The 20837-nt window shown below is 41.1% G+C and overlaps 2 long non-coding RNA genes across 2 annotated transcripts in view; both read right to left on the bottom strand.

Annotated features, from left to right (window-relative positions):
* Nucleotides 1-600: 600 nt before the first annotated feature.
* LOC105524247 lies at nucleotides 601-1457 on the bottom strand. The gene is made up of 2 exons (XR_001003726.1): nucleotides 1269-1457; nucleotides 601-1040 (listed from the first exon to the last, which is right to left on the bottom strand). It is a non-coding gene; the product is annotated as an uncharacterized LOC105524247 (long non-coding RNA).
* A 10609-nt stretch (nucleotides 1458-12066) lies between these two features.
* LOC105524246 overlaps nucleotides 12067-20837 on the bottom strand; it is a 163453-nt gene continuing 154682 nt past the window's right edge. Inside the window, exons 3-4 of the long non-coding RNA XR_001003725.1 lie at nucleotides 14407-14539; nucleotides 12067-12279 (exon numbers count right to left, since the gene is read on the bottom strand). This is a non-coding gene — a long non-coding RNA (uncharacterized LOC105524246). The remainder of the gene's footprint in view (nucleotides 12280-14406; nucleotides 14540-20837) is intronic.

The following is a 20837-nucleotide window of genomic DNA, read 5'->3' as shown; positions in this document are numbered from 1 at the left end:
TATCTATCATTTCTAATTACTTGGTGATCGGGAGGAAATGGTAGTGGGGATGTGTGGGAGTGCAGTAGAATTTAGCTTAATGCAGCTAAAAAGTAAATGCTAAACACCATCTTGACTAAAAAATACTCAGAAGCTTGTGACTCAGGACTTTTCTTTGTGCGGAAAAAAAAAAAAAAAAAATCACACCAAGAAAAGAAATGTTTCATTTCATGAAGCTAAAAATCCTGACATCATTCCAGAACTATGAACCAGAGTTATGCTAACAGCGTTAGATGCAAATGTGCATGACTTACACACTTGTTTCTTGTCATGTTAATGATTTTCCCCTTTCAGTTTTTTATAGGCCTTGGTTACCTGAGACAGTTAACATGATCCTTTACTGAAGATTATTGAGTCTTCCTTTTATAAATAAAAACCTGCTGATAGGCATAATGTTCTACAATGAATCCTGTAGGTCATTTGAAATGGCTTATATATTAGAGTTTTTGTTCCTCCTATGTTTTACATGTACTTGAAGTTTTAGATCACAAATTTTAAAAAATGCTGTTCTTTACTGAACACTAAAACAACTTCAGAAAATAGATAAGAATTAGACAAATGGGGTTCATAAGAGCAGTTTATTAGAGAGAGGACTGAATTGAAAAGCATGGATTGATCTATATCCACAATCAGGTTACATAAAACATCCAGCTTCCACTGAGCTTGCCAACTGCAAATCTCAGGCCTTCCCCTTGAAAGGGCAGAGTGTAGCTTAGTAATCATGCTAAGATGAACAGACCATGGGGCTTCCTGAAGACAGGATACACATTGAATCTGAATGTACTTCTCTCTGAAAAAACACAGCCCAACCTCAGCTGAGTCACGCACTCCAATGCAAACTCCTTCTCTAAAATTTGCCAGTCAACTCAATCCATCCTCCCCCAGTGAAGAGAGTGTGACGGGGGGAAGAGGGATGATGACTCAGGTTGGGTTTCCTCAGAAACAGACTCAGACAGAATTTTGGAACAAATGATTGATGAGGGAGATGATTCCAGGAAGCACTGGCAGGAGAGTGGGAAGAAAGGCACAGCAGGGAAGAAAGTCAATGCAGGCAACTACTGGCCAGTTACTACTGTGGACAATTGGGACTCCATCTTGCTGAGACCCCTGCATTACTGTGTGGAGCATGTCTTAACATTGTCCCACACACTAGCGGAGGCAGCTGAAGTACTTTTCTGCCAACCCTTTCCTTTGCTGGAGGAGAGCTGCTCCTGGAAGCTGTAACTCACCAGTACTGCTGGGGTATCCCATTCAGGTGAGCAGGCTCCTGTGGTCAGAGGAAGCTCCCAGGTGGAGAATCACAGTTGTTTGCAGAAAGAAGCAGGAGTACTGAGCAGAACAGGAAGTACTGTGGGGTATCAGTGGGGCATGGGCAGCTTCCACCAGGCACAGGCAGCTAGCTCTCCCTGGTGCTTCTCAAAAGGTGAAGTTCCTATATTATGGGTGAAGATAGAACATCAAGATCTTAACTGTGACCTCTCCTATATCTCAATTTCTGTGAGTCAGGAATTTTGGAATAACTTAACTGAGTAGTTGTAGCTTGTGATCTCATGAGGTTGTGGTGAAGACATTGGCAGGGGCTACAGTCATCTCTGAAAGTTTGACTGCGGCTGGACAATCCATTCTCAAGGTGGCTCACTCAGAGGCTATTGCCAGGAGCCTTGGTTCCTTACCATAGGAACCTCCCCAGAGGGTTGACTGTCCTCAAGACATGGCATCTGGCTTCTCCTGGAACAAATGATCTAAAATAGAAAAAGAGAGCAATCAAGAAGTCAAAAGGCCTTTTACCAGCTAATTTTAGAAGTCTCATACATCATTTCCTTTATATTCTCTTTGCTAAAAGCAATTTACCAAGACCGGTCTATACTCAAAGTTAAGGGAATTAGACTCTACTTCTTAAAGGGAGGAGTATAAAATAATTATAGAAATATTTTTTAATTACAGTAGGTGCCAAGCACCCTTGATATTCTAAAGTGAGGTGCTAGACCTCCCTTGCAACTTGTATGAGAAATAAGGTAGAAAGGTCTGGAGAACTTATCTGAAGTTAGTTTTTGTGTTGTCTGAATCCTCACAACACAGGGAAAGGGATGAATGCATTTGCCCCCACCCCGCTGCTTAAGCCCAGGTGAGAGGGGTTTGAAGGAAACTCTTCAGAGAGTCTGGCCTGTATGTTCTGGAATATGGAGAACATATAGACTAAATTGTGAGAGATATCTGAAAAGTCAAAAGGTGAGAGGTCATGTGCACAAGCCCCACATAGCAGAATGAGAGGCATTAAAGAGCAAGGTTCCTCTCACCTCAACAGGGAAAAGGACTGAGATTTTCAGAAGTGTGAACACAGTGAGGAGTTGACTTGACATAATCTAGAAAAAAGACTCACTCATGGGAAATGCCTGGAGCCACAATATGACCCTGTGTTAGTCAACTTGGGCGACTATAACAAAATACCACACAGACTGTGTGACTTGAACCACAGAAATTTATTTCTCCCAGTTCTAGATGCTGAGAAATCAAGATGATAGAGGTGCCAGCAGATCGGATGTCTGGTGAGGACCTGCTTTCTGGTTTTCAGATGGCCATCTTTTCATTGCATCCTCACACAGTGGAGAGCAGAGAGGGAGAGCAAGGAGGCAAACTCTCTTGTGTCTGCTTCTTTTACCTCTCTATTCATTTGACTTCATTCACATTTTATTTTTTCCAGCTTTACTGAGTTATCATTGGCAAACACTATATATATTTAAAGTGTACAATGTGATGTTTTGATATACATGTACATTGCCAAGTGTATTAGTCCATTCCGCCATTGCTATAAAGAAATAACTGAGACTGGGTAATTTACATTAAAAAAGAAGTTTAATTGACTCATGATTCTGCAGGCTGTACAGGAAGCACGGCGGCTTTTGCGGCTGGGGAAGCCTCAGGAAACTTCCAGTCATGGTGGAAGGCAACGGGGGAGCAAGGCACCTCACATGGCAGGAGCAGGAGCAAGAGAGAGATGGGGGTGGGAAGTGCTGCACACTTTTAAACAACCAGATCTCATGAGAACTCACTCACGTCTGATATGGTTTGGCTGTGTCTCCACCCAAACATCACCTTGAATTGTAATAATCCCCACATGTCAAGAGTGGGGCTGGGTAGACTGATTGAATCATGGGGGCAGTTTCCCCCATACTATTCTCATGATGATGAATAAATCTCATAAGATCAGATGGTTTTATAAATGAAAGTTCCCCAGGACAAGCTCTCTGGCCTACTGCCATATAAGACGTGACTTTGCTCTTCCCTCATCATCTTCTGCCATCATTGTGAGACCTCCCCAGACATGTGGAACTGTGGGTCCATTAAACCTCTTTCCTTTGTAAATTACCCAGTCTCTGAAATGTCTTTATTAGCAGCATGAGAACGAACTAATACATCACCACAAGAACAGCACCAAGGGGATGGTGCTAAATCATTCATGAGAATCTGCCCCCATGATCCAATTACCTCCCACCAGGCTCCACCTCCAACATTGGGGACTACAATTTGACATGAGGTTTGGTGGGGACACAGATCCAAACCACATCACCAAGTGATTGTCACAATGAAGTGAATTAACATGTCCATCACCTCTCTTGGTTACCCTTTTAAAATCTGTGATGAGAATACTTAAGATCTACTCTCCTAGAAAATTTCGATTTTACCTTAACTATAGTCACCATGGTATATATTAGGCCTCTAGAACTTATTCATCTTATATCTGAAAAAATTTGTAGCCATTAACAGACATCTCCCCATTTCCTTCAGACCCCCAGCATTCCTGGCAACCACCTTCTGCTTTCTGTTTCTGTGAGTTTGACTTTTTTAGATTCAATGTATGAATAACACCATAGAGTTTTTGTCTTTCTGTATCTTTTACTTGGCATATTAGAGAGAGAGAGGGAGGGAGCATGCACATTTTTTTCAGTCATTCATTCATCCATCTCTTTTATAAGGACACTAATCCCATTCACGAGGACTCTACCTTCATGACATAATTCCTTCCCAAAAGCCCTACCTGCAAATACCATCATACTGGGAAGATAATTCTGGGGGAACATAGACATGTAGTTCACAGCAGCTGCTAAGAGATGGGTGGAGTACTGTGAGTCCAATGGCTGAGCTGGGTGTCATACCCAACTGCCAGATGACAGGCAATACACCTTTCCCACTTCCAGGGAGCTGCTGGTCAAGGACCACCAAAGATTCACAACTAACATCTCACAGGAGAGCTTTGACCATCTAGTTGGCCAGAGGGCACCAGTACTGGATGACATGTGTACCAGCCTCTAACCCTTCACTCTTTCTCCAGATTCATCTGTCACTCTGGACCTAATTCAAGAGGAATTTTTAAAAAGTAACCAACAAGTTAGGAAAGATGTGTAACCAGAAACTAGGGAGAAATCCAACTGTGCTTCCAACATCCCCTGGGTCTCTTGGGCCTCCAATGCTAGGGGAAGGAAGATGCTTCGCATCATATGAGCATTCATAATTTGTATTATAACAATGGAGGAATTATGTAATAATTAGGCTGAACCAAGCTACTAATTTTTGGCAAATTAAAGGACATGTGTGAGTATCACCAGAAGTCTCCTGCCTCCCCCAGGGTAGAAAAATAACTCTCCCAGAACTTTGGCTTTTAGCTGACAACTCCAAAGCAGTAAGCAAACCAGCTGCATTTGAAATGTTAGCTAGGGAGAGATTTGAATCTTTAGAATTATAAAGCAAACCATTGTGTAGTGGGCAATAAAATACATTTCTTTGTGCCAGCTTTGGAGAGAAACTCTGTTACTAATTCTATTTTGAATATGGAGACTCTAACAATGAGGAAAGAAATCATATTAGTTGTTTGTGAAAATTGATGAGCTGAAACCCTGGAGATACAATTCCTTGAGAGCCAACCTAGTCCTGCCCTGTGACTGATTTTTCTTCTGGGCATGACTTAACCACTTGGCTTCTTTCCAGCCATATCCTGGCCCAGATGGTTGCCACCTCTCACTGTATGAATCTTATACCAATTTGCAAACTTATTGAATTTGCATTCTGTCTGTGATGGTTAATATTTGAGTGTCAACTTGATTGGACTGAAGGATGCAAAGTTCCTGGGTGTGTCTGTGAGGGTGTTGCCAAAGGAAATTAACATTTGAGTCAGTGCACTGGGAGAGGCTGACCCACCCTCAATCTGGGTGGGCACCATCAAATAAGCTGCCAGTGCAGCTAGGATAAAAGCAGACAGAGGAACATGGAAGGACTTGACTTACTGAGTCTTCCGGCCTTCATCTTTCTCCCATGCTGGATGCTTTCTGCCCTCGAACATCAGACTCCAGGTTCTTCAGCTTTTGGACTGTTGGACTTATACCAGTGGTTTGCCAGGGGCTCTCAGGCTTTCAGCCACAGACTGAAGGCTGTACTGTCAGCTTCCCTACTTTTGAGGTTTGGGGACTTGGACTCGCTTCCTTGCTCCTCAGCTTGCAGATGGCCTATTGTGGGATTTCACCTTGTGATCATGTGAGTCAATACTCCTTAATAAACTCCCTTTCATATATACATCTACCCTATTATTCCTGTCCCTCTAGAGAACCCTGACTAATACACTGTCCTTAATTTTTCTGTTGGTTCCCTTCTTGCTTATACTTATTTTAGAAGCTAGTCCCTTCCCGTATACTTGGAGAAAGAGAAACTTTGCAGAAAAGGTCTGAGAAAGATATTATTTCTGGTCTCAAAGAGTTCATCTTCTAGTTAGGGCAAGAGACTGGACTTGTCTAGACTTCTCACATAAGTATTCTTGTTCCTGAGCCTCTTTGGTGGGTTTGTGTCCTACCTTCTCCAAGTACATGGCAACTTGGTCTCTGCCTCAGTCATCCCAGGGCACTCTGAGTTCCATATGCTCTGTGTGCACAGCAGGGGCCCCTGTGGGCCTGACTCCCTGAAACATAGGCAACACTGCCATCCTCTTCTTAGTCAGTTACGTGAGTTCAACTACTTCCCCATTGTCTGCCTCCTCCCTTCCTGCTGTCTTCCAAAGGGAGGATTTTACCAGACCAATTCCAACAATAAACACAGGTCCCTTTGAGGCCTTTTCCCATCAATGTTGGATACTGGCCCATCCCCTTCAGCCTATCCACTGAGTGGTTCACCTCTAGTTTGGTGACTGCTATTATTGTGTGGCTCACTTTTAGTTAGTAATTAATTCATTTATCACAATTTTTTCCTATTTGTCATAAATGACTATTCATCTGTTTTTGCCCTTCCCAGTCTTCATTCACTTATTTATCTATTCACTCACTCATTCATTCATCGAACATTAATGAGCTCCTACTTTGTTTAAGTTCACACCCTACAAGCTGGGGAGACAGATGCAGGCAGTGGTTCTCAATCTTGGCTGATGATTTTAGTCATCTGAGAATCTTAAAAAAAAAAAAAAAAAACAGATGCAGTGCCCTGGCCCCATCTCCAGAGATTCCAAATGAATGAATCTAGGGCAGTGCCTGAGCATCGGTGATTTTTATTTAAATTTATTTATTTATTTATTTATTTATTTATTTATTTATTTATTTATTTATTTATTTTTGAGACACGTCTCACTCTTGTTCCCCAGGCTGGAATGCAATGGTGTGATCTCGGCTCACTGCAACTTCCGCCTCCCAGGTTCAAGTGATTCTCTTGCCTCAGTCTCCTGAGTAACTGGGATTACAGGCACCTGCCACCACGCTCGGCTAATTTTTGTATTTTTAGTAGAGACGGGGTTTCACCATGTTGGCCAGGCTGATCTCAAACTCCTGACTTCAGGTGATCCACTCGCCTTGACCTCCCAAAGTGCTGGGATTACAAGCGTGAGCACCATGCCCGGCCAGCATCAGTGATTTTTGAAAGCTCCTTGGGTGATTCAAAAGTGCAGCTAAGATTGAGAACGATGAGAAGATGAGGTTTAAAAGCAAGGCCTTCCTGAACACTTCAGAGGGACTGCTCTTAGGTGAACCTCCCAACAGGCCTGATCCCTTGGCCTGCACAGGACTGACAGCCCTTCCATCTCTGCTCATCCCCATTGACCACAAACTTAGCCGCTGCTCAGGCGAGAGATGTGGCACATCTGACTCAAACTGAGCAAAGAGAAGACGGTAGCATGACTAACTTTCTCTCAGCTGAACAAGAATGGTTCCACCTTTGTCTAGGGAGCATGCATGGTGGTTTGAGAAACTGTGAGGCTATTGCCCACCCAAGCTCAGGAGTTCTAACGCTTGGGCAGAGAAGATTTTGAGGCAGGTCTGAATATCTCTAAAATTTGTATGGCAAGGTAAGGGTAACAGCTTACACCTCAAGGGAGGCCGATGTAATTCTAGAGATGTGACAGGCAGTTTGCTGGGATGTTTAATTAGTAAGTAGAAAAGAAGGAAATTTAGGACATCCCGGCCTTCTCCGGGTCTTTCTGCTTCTGTGACAGGATGTAGAGTTAAAAGCATGAGAAGACTGCAAGTGCTACCCCTTCACATTCCTCCACGCACTGAGAAATCCTATCTGGTCCCTTCTCTGCTTGGTCAGACTGAGGCCTGGCCTCTCCGTCCTGCAGGTGCACAACTGGAGCCCGTGTGAACAAACTGCTGAGAATCAGCCCTTCCTTCCATGGAAATCATATATTGGCTGGGGCTCCAGGGTATGCTTTGTGCTCCGAAGGTAAGGTTCCTTTCTTTTCCTTCTCTGTAGAAAATTTCCCTGTCATGGTGGCACAGGGAGAAAAGAACGTCCTAAAAGTGGAGACAGCCTGGGGCAAGGAGATGGCTGCGAAGGCGCCATTTCTCTATGTGTCCAGCAGGGGGCGCCGATGACAAGCGCGCGAGCTGCGAGGCCGCACAGACTCTTATGCAATGATGAGGGCGCAGTCTCCGGGGCCAAGGATGCTGACGCAGGCCTGAGTCCGGAAAAGACCCGCACATCTAGGGCCCAAGTGGCCCATTTCCCTAGAGGGGAGCACAGACTCTCAGGAATCATCATCCTTCCCATGAAATCCTGGAAACTACTTAGTTGAGTTTCTGGTTGACTTGCCGCTGCGTGCGCTGGCAGCTGCCTGTTAACCCAGTGACACCGGTTCAGTGCTGCTGTTTGTTTTCCAAAAGGGGTTGCCCTGATTTTTTTTTTTTTTTTTTAAGACTAAATAATAATAGTCATCATAGGCACTCTTTCCTGAACAGCCCCTCTATGCCTTCCCGGTGCTACGGGTTTGATGCTCATTGTGTCTGTTCCCCTGCTGTGCGTTTCATCCTCTCATCCTGCAGCAGGGAGCCCCACCAGTGCCTCCCATCAGACCTCCCTGCTGTGCTCAATGCAACTTGCTTTTAAAAGGGGGCCAGGGAGAAAGGGACGGAAGGAGGGAAGAGGAGAGGACACCAATCCCTTCCCGGATTAATTGTACCTATCAAAGCGAGAGAAAGCTTGTGTTTAGAGAATGAACAGGAAACGATGTTATTTGATTGTCTTAAATCAGTTTCAGCTTGCTGTTATTTTACTGTTTAAGGCTTCTGTTTGTTGTGTTTTGTTTTGTTTTCAATTTCCCTCAAATGCATCAGTGATCTCTAGAATATTTCTATATTCTAGAGAAGATTTGTGCTTAACAGGGAGAGAAAAGGTACAATGGGATTCTTTCTGGTAGGAAAATAAGGCTGCTTTTTTAATCCCTTTGCTTTCTTAATTTTGTATAACAAAATTATACAAGAAAAATTATGAAATTATTTTTAAAAGAATTATAAGAATTCAGAACGAGGCTCCCTTCATTGAAGACATATTTACTCAAAAATCTGGAAAACATAGATCTAGAAGAAAAAGCATAAACTACATTTACAATCTCTTAGCCAAGTAATAATTGTTATCATTTAATTTAGTATATCAAGTAAGGATCTTTTTCTAACATGCTATATGCTATACTAGAAAGTGTTATAGTATTATACATAGATTAACAATCTATTGTTTTCTTTACTTAAAATATTTTGATAATTTTAAATATTTGCATGGTATTTATTATATGTCATATAAATGTAACAATATATTCAGTTAATTTAATAAGGATGGATATTAAAGCTATTTTCACTATTTTTTTCTATTTTTCTGTTGTAAACATCACTAGGATAACTTTTACATACATTTCTATTTCCTTGGGAAAAATCCCTAGAAGAAAAATTGAAGATCAATGGATATTTAAAGCTACTCAGCATGTGTTTGCAAATGTTATTCCAGAAGCACTGAGCCAATTTGCATTTTCACCAATGGTTAGGAGCCAATACCAATAGAGTTCCTTTTCATGTGCTTTGACAATGTTATAGGTTGCAAATAGTATTTTACTGTTGTTCTAATTTGCATTCCTGTGTCTTTTTCTCTTGAATTTTTCAGACTCCTTTAAGGATCTTTTCAAAGGTCTCCAATTCTGATACAAGCAACAAAGAATACGAGTAACAGCTAAAGAAACCAGGGAACTGTAGCGGCAGAGTGTAGCACTGAAAATATTTAAGACTTGATGAAACAATGTCCCTTGCATAGACCAATGATTTTATAGGCACTCCCGATCTACAGTGGACTATTTGTGTTCTCTGAAAATCCATACGCTGAAATCTAGTCTTCAATGTGATGGTATCAGGAGGTAAGTCTGGGAAATAATTAGATCACAAGAGTGGAGCCCCCATGCATGGGATTAGTGCCCTTCTAAAAGAGGTCCCCCAGTGCTCCCTTGCCAGCTACTGGCTGAGGACACAGTGAGAAGACAGCTGTCTATGAACCAGGAAGTGAGCCCTCACCTGACATCAATTCTTCCAGCACCTTCATTTTAAACTTCCCAGCCTCCAGATCCGTGAGAAATAATTTTCTGTTGTTTATAAGCCACTCCATGTATGTTTTTTTGTTTCTGTTTTTGTTTTTTTAACAGCAGCCTGAATAGATTTACAGCCAAGAAAATTAGAGAGGAGATCCAAGTTGGATTAGTCTTCAATTTGATTACTCAATTTTGATGACTAAAAGACCTACCATGCTCTGAAAGTCTGAGCACCAGAATTCTGGTGATGTTTTTTTTCCCATGGTAGCCTAACATAAGGTAAGATCGTAGCATGAAGGAAGGGGATGACTTTTGAGAAGGCTTTCTTTACCTTGGACAGAAACCCACGAAGGGGGTTGTGGATACAGGTGTGCACATGTCACCTTGTGGTGTGTATATGTGTGTGCTCTTGGGAATGTAATCCCTCCTTATTTTAACTGCATGTGAAAGCAGCAGGAACCTGTGCTAGAAATCAATTAGAAGATAATTAGAAGATAGCTGTGCGTTGAGGAAGCAAGTCAATTGACTGAAAAACAATTTGTCAAATTTCCAATTTGTGAAATTGTAAGGATGTTTAGAAGGTTTTCTTTTCATCTTCACCCTATACTTTCCCTGTCCCTGTCTCTGAAGTTGGCCCTGACTATTTTGTTACAGGGGCAGGGTCATGTTCAGAAGCAGGGGTAAGAATTAAACTAAAACATAAGCAAAAACCCTCAATGAGTCAGTAAATTGGTCATTCATCAAGTTAATTTTAACAAATTGGCCTTCAACAAATTGGCCTGGAGCCCTACTTTGGCACCTTCTGGAAATGTCTTCTTTTCCTTTTTCAGTCCTTTTCTGTTCAACATTGTACTTCACCTAGACCTTGAGATTGTACCATTCACAATTATAATCTCAACATTCATCACTTGCCTTGGGAGGTACAGACTTAACTGTTGGCTGGCTAAACGTTTATGTGGAATCTTAGCGGACTTGTAACACTATTTAATGAAACACTCAAAACATTCAAAGTCTAAATGGGAACAGAGATTTGGAAATAACTTCCATTACCTGTTCCTACCTGTCCTCCAGCTTCATTCACAGTCATGGGGCCTTAGTTTTTGGACAGAGAGCACCACCATTTTTGGCCATGAATTCTCTTTTTCCACAGCTCATTTATACCCATCTGGTCACCACCTGCCAATGAAAAGTAAATAACAATCACTGCTTCCTCCACTGGCTGCTGTCCCTGGGGTGAATGGCCAGGAGTTTGAGCCACTGCTGGACAAGAGCCGTTGATTGCTTGAAGGCTGGCAAGAACAGCAGAACCCTCATAGTGATCTGGCCTCTGTGGCAGAGACAAAGGGATGAGCAGGCGTGTCGCACTCCGATTAACTTCCTGCCAATTTCTCATGAATTTTCCGAAAATAAAAGTGCATTTTCTTCTCATCCTGATTACATTTCACTAGCACAGCCTTGGTAGATGCTGGACTCTAGAGAGGATTAAAGGTGATGGGAATGGTAATGATGGTGAATCTAGGATTAAAATTGCCCTGCCACACAATAGGTCAGAGCAAATATTTGTGAAGCTTGAGTTATTTGCAGTGCGTCGTTATGGTTTCTGTATGGGAAATGCCAAGTTGTACTTCGATGTGCAGGGAGATAAAAATATATTTACAAACACAGGGTGTTACGTGTTAAATGGTAAGGTGCCAGAAAACTCAAACTTGACCAGTACAAGGATGTTGTCAGAGGTGGTGTGGGAAGTAAAATTGTGAATCAGGTGCTGAAATGATTAAAGAACATGGAAGACGGAGCTAACGACAGTGTGCATTAATTAATGGAAATGTATGGCCTGAAATGGAAAAGAGGAGATGCAGTTGAGTAACAAGTGCAACATCCTTTCATCTATCACACTGGAAATCCAGCAAAATCTGAGACCAAGTGACTATTTAAAGTCAACTCTATAGAACTCCAGAGCTGGGGATGATTTATCTGCAGGAACAAACCAGCTTTGCTCTGAGCTAAGAGTGAAAGCATATTAAATATGTAGCCTTTTAAAGAATCATATTGCTGTATCATCTATACATATATATATACACACACACTATTCATATACATAATTATTAAAGCAGATCATAACATAATAAATAAATATCAAATTATTCATGTTCCTCTTTTGAGTCTTATTCTGCAGAAGGAACATTTTCACGCTTTAAAAAAGTCAGCATCATCTCTGATCTATGAACCATTCTATTTCAAATACATCTTACTGTTACAATTTGGCCTACTGCTTGGTGGGAAAGGCCTTTCCATATTTCCCTCACTGCAGAGCAATCCAGCTTTCCTGTAATCCTCATGTCATGTTTATGTTCATCTTTTGAAATGTAGGGGCTATTAGATCAGAAATATTCCACGAAGAAGGGAGCAAAGATTCATGTCACTGACAACTGGAGAAGAAACAGAGAAAGGGTAATAATATCATGGGACAGAATGGAGTCCCTTCCAGATCTTTGGAGGGCTAGCACCATATCCTTCCTAATCATTTATTGCAAGGCTAACTAAGGTCCTGAAGAGTGGGTACCTTCAGTCTGAGGCCATGAGATACTACCCTGATATAGACCAAACTGGGCTTAGTTTCCCTCTGGAATTACCAGAATAGCTGCACTGGTTATACCGTGTCATTTCAGAATGCTCACCTCAACCCTCAGCCCATTTGTTTGCTGACATAATAATTCTTTTTCTTTTTTCTTTTTTTTTTTTTTAGAAAAATAAATCTTTGTACTGCAGTTAGAAATAAAGCTTAAGGAAAAATCACTGGGATTGGTGATATGTTGCTTTAAGTTAAAAAATGGCTCTACAAGGTGGGTATCCAAACCTTTGCAGCTGTTCTCCATGCCAGAAGAACAACTCAAGAGCAGCACATCATGGGCAGCTCCCAGGAAAGGGAGGAGAGAGGCTTGAGGCACCAAACCCATCCAAGCACTCAGCACTTGCAAAGGCCCTGGCCTCCTTTACTATCCAAACACCTTACACTTTCTAGGAATTCAATTCACATGGATTAAAGCCCAATTTACTAAAACTAGTTATTTAGCATTAATAATTTGAGTCTTTAAGTTTTAGCTGGTGAAGGACTATATTAGCTTTTATTTGAAAATCAAGTTTTCTTTTTCTTTCAAATCAAGTACTCATGATGTGTGACAAATGGCATGCCTCCTGCAAGAGTTACGAGTATGTGCCTAAACAGGAAGGATCATCTCATTGCAGAATTAGGGCATCATCCAGTGGGAAGGGAGTTTCAAGGTCATTTAGTTCAGCCTCCCAGTGATACAGAAATTCTCTTTGCAGCATCCCTGTCAGGTGGCCATCAAGCTTCTACTAGTGTATTCATCCACACCTGGTCTGTCTAAAACCTTGAGAACAGCCTGTTGTACAGTTCCATAGCTCCAAGTGAAGAAAAAGTGTTTTTATTTTCAGTAAACACATACCGTTGAATAACTTTGGTTGATTGGTTCCCATGTAGCAACCCAGAAAACACTGAGCTCCCTGTGACACCCATGCCCTTTGACTGAAAGTCAGCCATAAAATAGAGCACCAGAATAACTTTCCAGAGTCACAGATTTGCCCCTTTGCTCCACTGCAGATCAAATGTGTCACTTGTGTTTCAATTCAATTAGCCTTTTCCTAAGGGTTTCACTGTTTCTGTTCCTGTGAGTTTCTTTTTTAAAGATCTGCATTTGTATATTTCAAGTGGAATTTTTTTTTTTTGGCAAACTACAACATTTTGTTTTAAATTGAGAGATCTGTTTTTATTTTTATTTTTATTTCGGAAAATTTCAAACATACAAGGGTAGATACAGTATAGTAATGAATGCCTTAGTATTTATCACCCAGTGTAAATATATCAAATTGTGGTCAATCTTATTTCATCATTACCCTCACCCCGTCTTTCTCCTCCCTGGATTGTTTGGAAGCAAATCCCAGATACCATATAATGTCAGCTATACCTTCTCATACGAACCTGGGAGCAAATTCTCCAAACAACAGAATCGATGGAAGACATTTGGGGGACCTAGCCCTTATAGTGGGTGCTAGAGTTACAAAAGTGAATAAAATTGTGTCACATTTCGGTCTTTTTGGAAAACACTACCCCTCATGTGTCTGTAAAAACTGACTCTTCTTTTTGCACTGACACTTCCTTTTTTTGGCCAAAATCTTTCTAAAAATAGACAGCAAGCCCCCTCCTGCTGCCCATTTCTTAAACTGTCCTCTTATGAAGGTGAGCTAGGATTGTACAATTAGAATGCTTTGAGAATTTCGTCTCTTTTGAGCCATCTTTACTCTTCAAAGCCTCTAGTCATGCTATTGGACCTATCTTTTCCTCTAACAATTAAAAAAAAAATCTCTATATTGTGTTATTCTCTCTTTTCATCCCAGTTTGCTATGATTAACGTGGTTACCGTCTCCCCAGGTACTTCCCATTCATTTACCTTTAGCATTTCATTTCATCTTGGCATTTCTTCCCAGTTGTTCAGACTTCACTTCACAATAGTAATTTTCTTTTTCTTTTTTTGTACCTTCTGAAAGGGGTGTCTAATGACAAAGTCAGTCAATAATTGCTCAGAAGACCTGCATTCACCAGAAAGAGTCTTTCTGCTGCTATTCAGAAGATCAAATTTTAAGCTCAGCATAAACCATGATCCAGTTACACTGTCTACACACACACGAGCAGAGAAAAACCACCATAGTGTGCATGAGGGAAAGATCAGACCATACGATCATTATGTGATAATGTATTAATAATAGATGGTATAATGAACCAAAAATGAGCTTGGCAACACTCCCAGGTACTTTTTACAAAATAATTTCCATAACCTGCTTTGCCTATGAAGAAGGGAACACATTATCCCACAATTACCTGGGGGTGGAATGATTAGCGTGGGTCCAGGACGCAGCCCAAGGACTCTGTGCTTGGCCCTACACCTTTCCAGACAACGTCCTTGGCCTCTCCCCTACTACAGCATGTGCAGCTGTGTGTGGGACGGAGGCTAAAAGCCTGGTTATGCTCCACAGAATGAATTCTTATGTCCATGAGCTCTTCCCAGAAAACATGCAGGGAGTCTCTGCCAGCTGCAGAAGTTCAACTCCTGGGAAGAGGGGATGAATTTCTGTGTTTTATTTAAATCGTGTAGCATGAGTGTGCAGAGCCAACACTATGAGAACTGGTGGTCCTGACGTATGTCTTGGCTTCATCATCCTGTGATATGGTCCTGAGGCTGACCAGGTGATGGAGCCGACCTTCAGAGCCCCAAATTTGGCATAAGGCGTAGCCAATATATGGGACAAAGGTCAAAATGTATGTGATCTTGGTCACAAAAGATAACCTGGGACTTTTCTGTCACTGCAGATCCTGCATGCTACAACATAGCAGTGTTTAGTGCCTGTTTAGGTTGCAGGGGTCATCAGGTCTTTAGGTCTTCTAAGGAGTCACAGCATATATAGCTAAATTTTCTGAATATAAATATATGTATTAAATGAAATGACATAGCACAAGTCATGGAGAGCATAAAAGAACTGTGTTTGGAGATTCTTGAGTATTCTGGTCTGGGTATCAGAAACTTGATACAGTTTGCAACACACCCAGGAGGAAGAACCATTCAGGCATTTGGATTAAGTTGCATTGCTGACATGAAAAGCACAGTTAAAATGAAATGGATCTAGTCAATGAGAAGCTCAAAACTTTAGTTGGTTTGCAGAGTGTTTTTGTCTAGATAGATGTATCATTGATTTAATATTTCAATGTTTCAAGTTCATTTCCATGAATGAGATTTCATTTACCCCCACATACTCACTTAACTTATTGAATGGTTCTAAGTTATGAACAAACACAGCCACCAAAAAGGTGATTATTTAAGAAAGAACAGAGAAAACCTATCAGTTACATCTTTAGTTATCTTAGACTTTTAGGCAGCATCTCTAGAAAATGCTGAGCAGAGGTTAACATGGGAGTGAAGAAAACCAACTGGTTTATCCACCTCTAAGTCACAAAGCCATTCTGCACCCAGCACTGAACTTCTGGGAATAGAAAACCCACTTTGCAAGTTAGCAGGTGAGGTCAGAGTAGACGCATATTCTCTGGGCACATAAATTAGCCAGGGAAGAGATGACACCCCAAATCATCTTCACGGGGCCTAAACCATAGAGCAGAAAAAGCAAATGCCGTTTAGATGTAACATATTTGCCAAAATGATTGGACTTTTATTACATTTCCCCTGTGACCTTAATTACCTTGTATATATTTATCTTCTAACTAGACAACATGATATTTGTGGATACGTGTCACTTACACATAGGTTTCTGTTAACACTCAAACTGAACCACTCAAAAGGGGTGTCATTTGTGAAGTCCAGGGAAAATCATCATAAAGGCAGCTCTTAACTCCTAGGTCACAGGTAGGCTTATTTGCATGAAAGAAAGGCTCATGTTACAAAGGGGTCCTTTCTGTCATTTTTGTTTGAAAACAGTCTCCTCTAAAATATGCTAATATCTGTGGAAAAGGAGCAAGAATTCCCCTCCAGAGGCTGCTCCCTGGAGAGTCACAGAGATCCTCGTATTTCTCCCATAGTATTCTTCCCAGACTGCCCATTTCAACGCAGCATTGACCAACACATTTCAAGTCCACGAGCACCTCCAAATATTGAATTAGAGAATCTCACAATAAATCCACAGATTAATAGAACTAATGATATTCATAGGCAGCCAGGATGGGTCACGTTTTTCAGCTTGTAGTTTAAATAAAATCACATCTCTTTCTCTTGTATGCCTCCCCTCTCACTTAATTTTTCAGTTCCCACAGTTTGGTTTTTAGAAAATATCCAGTATAACTTTATTCAGGTTCCTTCTTACTGCCTTGTCCAAGAACACTATGGACTTATTCATTCCAAAGGGTTCATTCTGTACAAGAACACTAGGCAGCCGGTTGGAGAGAGAAACAACTTGAAAATCTGGTCAGTGTACTAGTTGCTGATGCTGACACCAGGCTCTACTGCTAGAAACGGAATCTGCGGAATCTGAACCAGCCCTCCCTGGCTAACACTCAAAGACTTTTGGTTGCACCAAAGTCACCAGGGCAATTGACCCCATTCCTTCTTGTAGGTTTCTCCTTGGGAGACTTGGTTTCCATTCTTGCCAAGAGATCCTTAAGTCATCCAGATACAAACTATCCCAACTTCAAACGCAAAGTTCAGTCCTCAGTTCCTTGCTTCCTGGAAACCCCAAGGATTCCGCACCATTTTTTTTTTTTTTTCCCTCGGGCACAGAGAGGGAAGCCTTCAAGTAGCAGAAGGTCCTGGTCTACTCTTTTCCCAGAACAGTTAAGTGTCTCTTCAACCTACCTAGGTATCACCAAGCTTTGGATCACCCTATGCAGAATCAAGAATCCCCACTCCAAAAAACCTCATCATAGAAGATAGCACACTAGGAAAGGATCCTGCTCCACTCAATGCCCAGTGACACCTGGCATTCTTTTGCTTTGCACACATTTCTTACAGTGAAGGGTGGAAATATCTCTGGATCATGTCTTTGCTCTAGTCTCTGTTCCTATGTTGTGACCTGAGAAAAATTATTTATTTTCTCCAGTAAGAGTAGACTAGGAATTTTCTAACTTAACAGTTTAATAGATCAGACGTTTTTAAAGATTTTCTTTAGCCTCGGAATCCTTTTTATTCCCTAAGTTTTACAAGTATGAACTTTTACTATCATATTCTCTGGTGTTCCTGAGCCATAACCTTACTTTCTAAAACCAAATTTTATTTATTTTTTAAATTTTATTTTAGGTTCAGGGGTACATATGCAGGTTTGTTATATAGGTAAACTGTGTCACAGAGGTTTATTGTACAGATTATTTTGTCACCCAGATACTAAACCCAGTACACAACAGTTATTTTTTTCTGATCCTCTCCCTCCACCCATCCTCCATCCTCACATAGGCCCCAGTGTCTGTTGTTCCCCTCTTTGTGTCCCTGTGTTCTCACCGTTTAGCTCCCACTTAGAAATGAGAACATGCAGTATTTGGTTTTCTGTTCCTGCATCAGTTTGCTAAGGACGACGGCCTTCAGCTCCATCCATGTTCCAGTAAAGCACATGATCTCATTCTTCCTGAAGCCAGATTTTAACATGTGACACACAACACCCAATTTTTCTTAGTGGAGAACTTAATCCAATCAATCCCATTTAAATCTTATAAAATTTGTTGATGTCTCTCTCACACCGGGTTGAAAAATCAAGCACACTGAAGGCTGCTTACCATTTTCTACTTCCTCATTGTGAGAGGAATTTTGTAAAATTAGAGGGAGTATCTTAGAGGGGAGGTAGGATGCCTTATGATTTTATATTTGTATCCCTATTCTAGCAAATGTTCTGGAGTTCGTTTATAGAACCAGCTTCCCCTCTGCACACAGAGGGCTGTGCTCAACCCACCTGTCTAGTTCCCATCTCATCTGTTGTAACTTTGAATGCTTCTTCTAGAAGACCAATTGCCCAGGCCTGTAGCCCCCATTGGCCCAAGGGTAAAGAGACATGGGCCTGCCCCACTCACTCTCTGTATGGCTTTGGCAATTCATCTAATCTCTTTTGAGTTTTGGTTTCCTCACTAGTAAAATAAAGAAATAAGATGGTCTCAAATCTTCTCCCACTTTTGGAATTATACGTCTGATTAATTATGAACACTCAGATTCTTGGATTCTTCTGAGTCCTTTAAAGCAACCTCTATCACTCCCTGCAAGTAAATATTAGACAATCTCAACCACTATCATTTCTGCAATTTACATGCAGTTCAAGTAGCTCTAGTATACTGGGCTTGCTATCACTTATTGTAATCTGTTGCAGTGATCTTTGGACATAAAAGTTTTGTCTGTTTCACTCTAAAATCAACAACATGAAGTATTGCAGAGCCACAGGGTAAGAACCTGGATATGAGAATGGAACAGCACTGGAAGTCAGCCAAGCACGATTTGTATACTCATTCCAGCTCTGAAATGGACTAAACACCCCGGTTTCATCACTCTCAACTCCTGTGCCTCATTCTGATCACCTGCAAAGTGGACATACCAGTGCGTTCACTACATCCCTCAGAGGATGGTTGTGAAGTACTTAATCCCAGACCAGTCACCAGGTGCCACAGCCAGAAGGTCACCCCCATTCCAGAAAACTCTTTATTCCTGGTAGGGAGTTCTGACATCACAGAAGACTTTGAAATCCTTTTTTTTACCACAGCTTACTCTGTGGCTTAATCCTTTGCCTACCTTACAACACATTCTCTAGCATCCAGTTGATATAAATATATATTTATATTTGCATATATATTGTATGCATATATTTTACCTAGCACTTATCTATGTGCTAGGTCAATTCGATCTGATGCATACGTATTTTACCCAGCACATAGTATAAAATGTAAGTCTGCTATTTTTATTATTACTGAAATTACTTTTAGCATCTTTACACTTTTGTTTATGCCATCGGCTCCTCCTTGAGGTCCTTTATCTTCAATGCATAATTATTCAGCAAAAATCCACACATCTTTTGTGGAAAAAAGTAAAAGTGTTTGAGCTCCTGTGTTCACATAACTCTTGTAGCAGTGTTCATATTTACTTTTATTGTGGCTATTTTCTCATGTATTATTTTTCTTATTATACCTATGTCCCTGGGGATCACCACACTGTGTATGCTTATGTAGTCCCAAAGCAACTAGCATGTAACATTTCCCATATGGAACTCAATAAATATTCAATACATTATTGATAAAGACTTAATGAAAACAGACCCAAGAGCCCAGAAATTATTTCTTGGCTGTGTAGCTTGCTTGATTTGGACTTGCCATGTGGTTTAGACAAGGCAGAGGGTATTTTCTGATCTGCCCAAAGTGGGCTTCATTATGTACCTGATGTCATTAAATCCATAGCCTATCTGCCCGAGAGTCCATTCCATTTCTGAGTGTGTCTGTCAGGCTGAAAGCAAAAGTCTTTATAATAGGATTAGACATTTTAATAGCCCCTAGAGAAATAAAAGCACTTCATGAAGGTTATTTCTTTCTGAATAAAAGCAGCCTATCCATATAACAGCAAGAACATGTATAGTAATTAGAAAAGATTCTGTTTCCCTGAAATCATAGTACTGATAAATGACATTTATTGAGTTTCTACCTTATGCCACATATCAGATGTGTTATCTTGTTTAAGCTTCACTACTGTGTGGTAGGAATCATTATTATTTGCGTTTTACAGATGAGAAACTGTAATTGAAAGGTGCCAAGTAAGTTGCTCAAGGTTCACAACTAGCAAGTGATAAAAAAAAAATTTGGCCATCACCAGAGCTCTCTATCTAGAAAAACATGTTTGGAAAATTTCAGATCAAGATGGCTTCCCTATTCTGGGACTCTCCACCTTTGTTCTCTAGGATTTCTGAATACGAATAGCCAGGAGTTTTCATAGTCACTGTGCAACCTCTGTTGAGTTTTGTTTTGTTTTTGAGATGGGGTCTGACTCTGTTGACCAGACTGGAGTTCAGTGGCATGATCATGGCTCACTGCACTGAACCTCCTAGGCTCAAGTGATCCTTCCACCTCAACCTCCCAAGTAGCTGGGACCACAGGTGTGTGCCAACATGCCCAGCCACTTTTGAATTTGTGGAGATGTGGTCTCACTATGTTATCCAGGCTGGTCTCAAACTCCTGGGCTCAAGCAATCCTTCTGCTTCAGTGTCCCAGAGTGCTAGGATTATAGGTGTGAGCCATCGTGCTCTCTGCTCAGTTCTTAAATCTTGATATCTTTTCTCTCTCTTCTCGTCTCTCCTCTTTTCTTTTCTCTCTCTGCCTCCCTCTCTCTCTCTGAAAAAAAAAAAAATAATAAACTTGGCTCCCAACAATTGTCATCAGTGGTTGCTAGAGAGGCTTTCCCAACACTCAGAAAAAACACATCCCCGTGGCTTTTTGTCAGGGACTTTCTATGCA

The sequence above is a fragment of the Colobus angolensis genome, unplaced genomic scaffold (assembly GCF_000951035.1).
Source record: "Colobus angolensis palliatus isolate OR3802 unplaced genomic scaffold, Cang.pa_1.0 Scaffold493, whole genome shotgun sequence".
Lineage (NCBI taxonomy): Eukaryota > Metazoa > Chordata > Mammalia > Primates > Cercopithecidae > Colobus > Colobus angolensis.
This window is presented reverse-complemented; position numbering and strand designations above follow the sequence as displayed.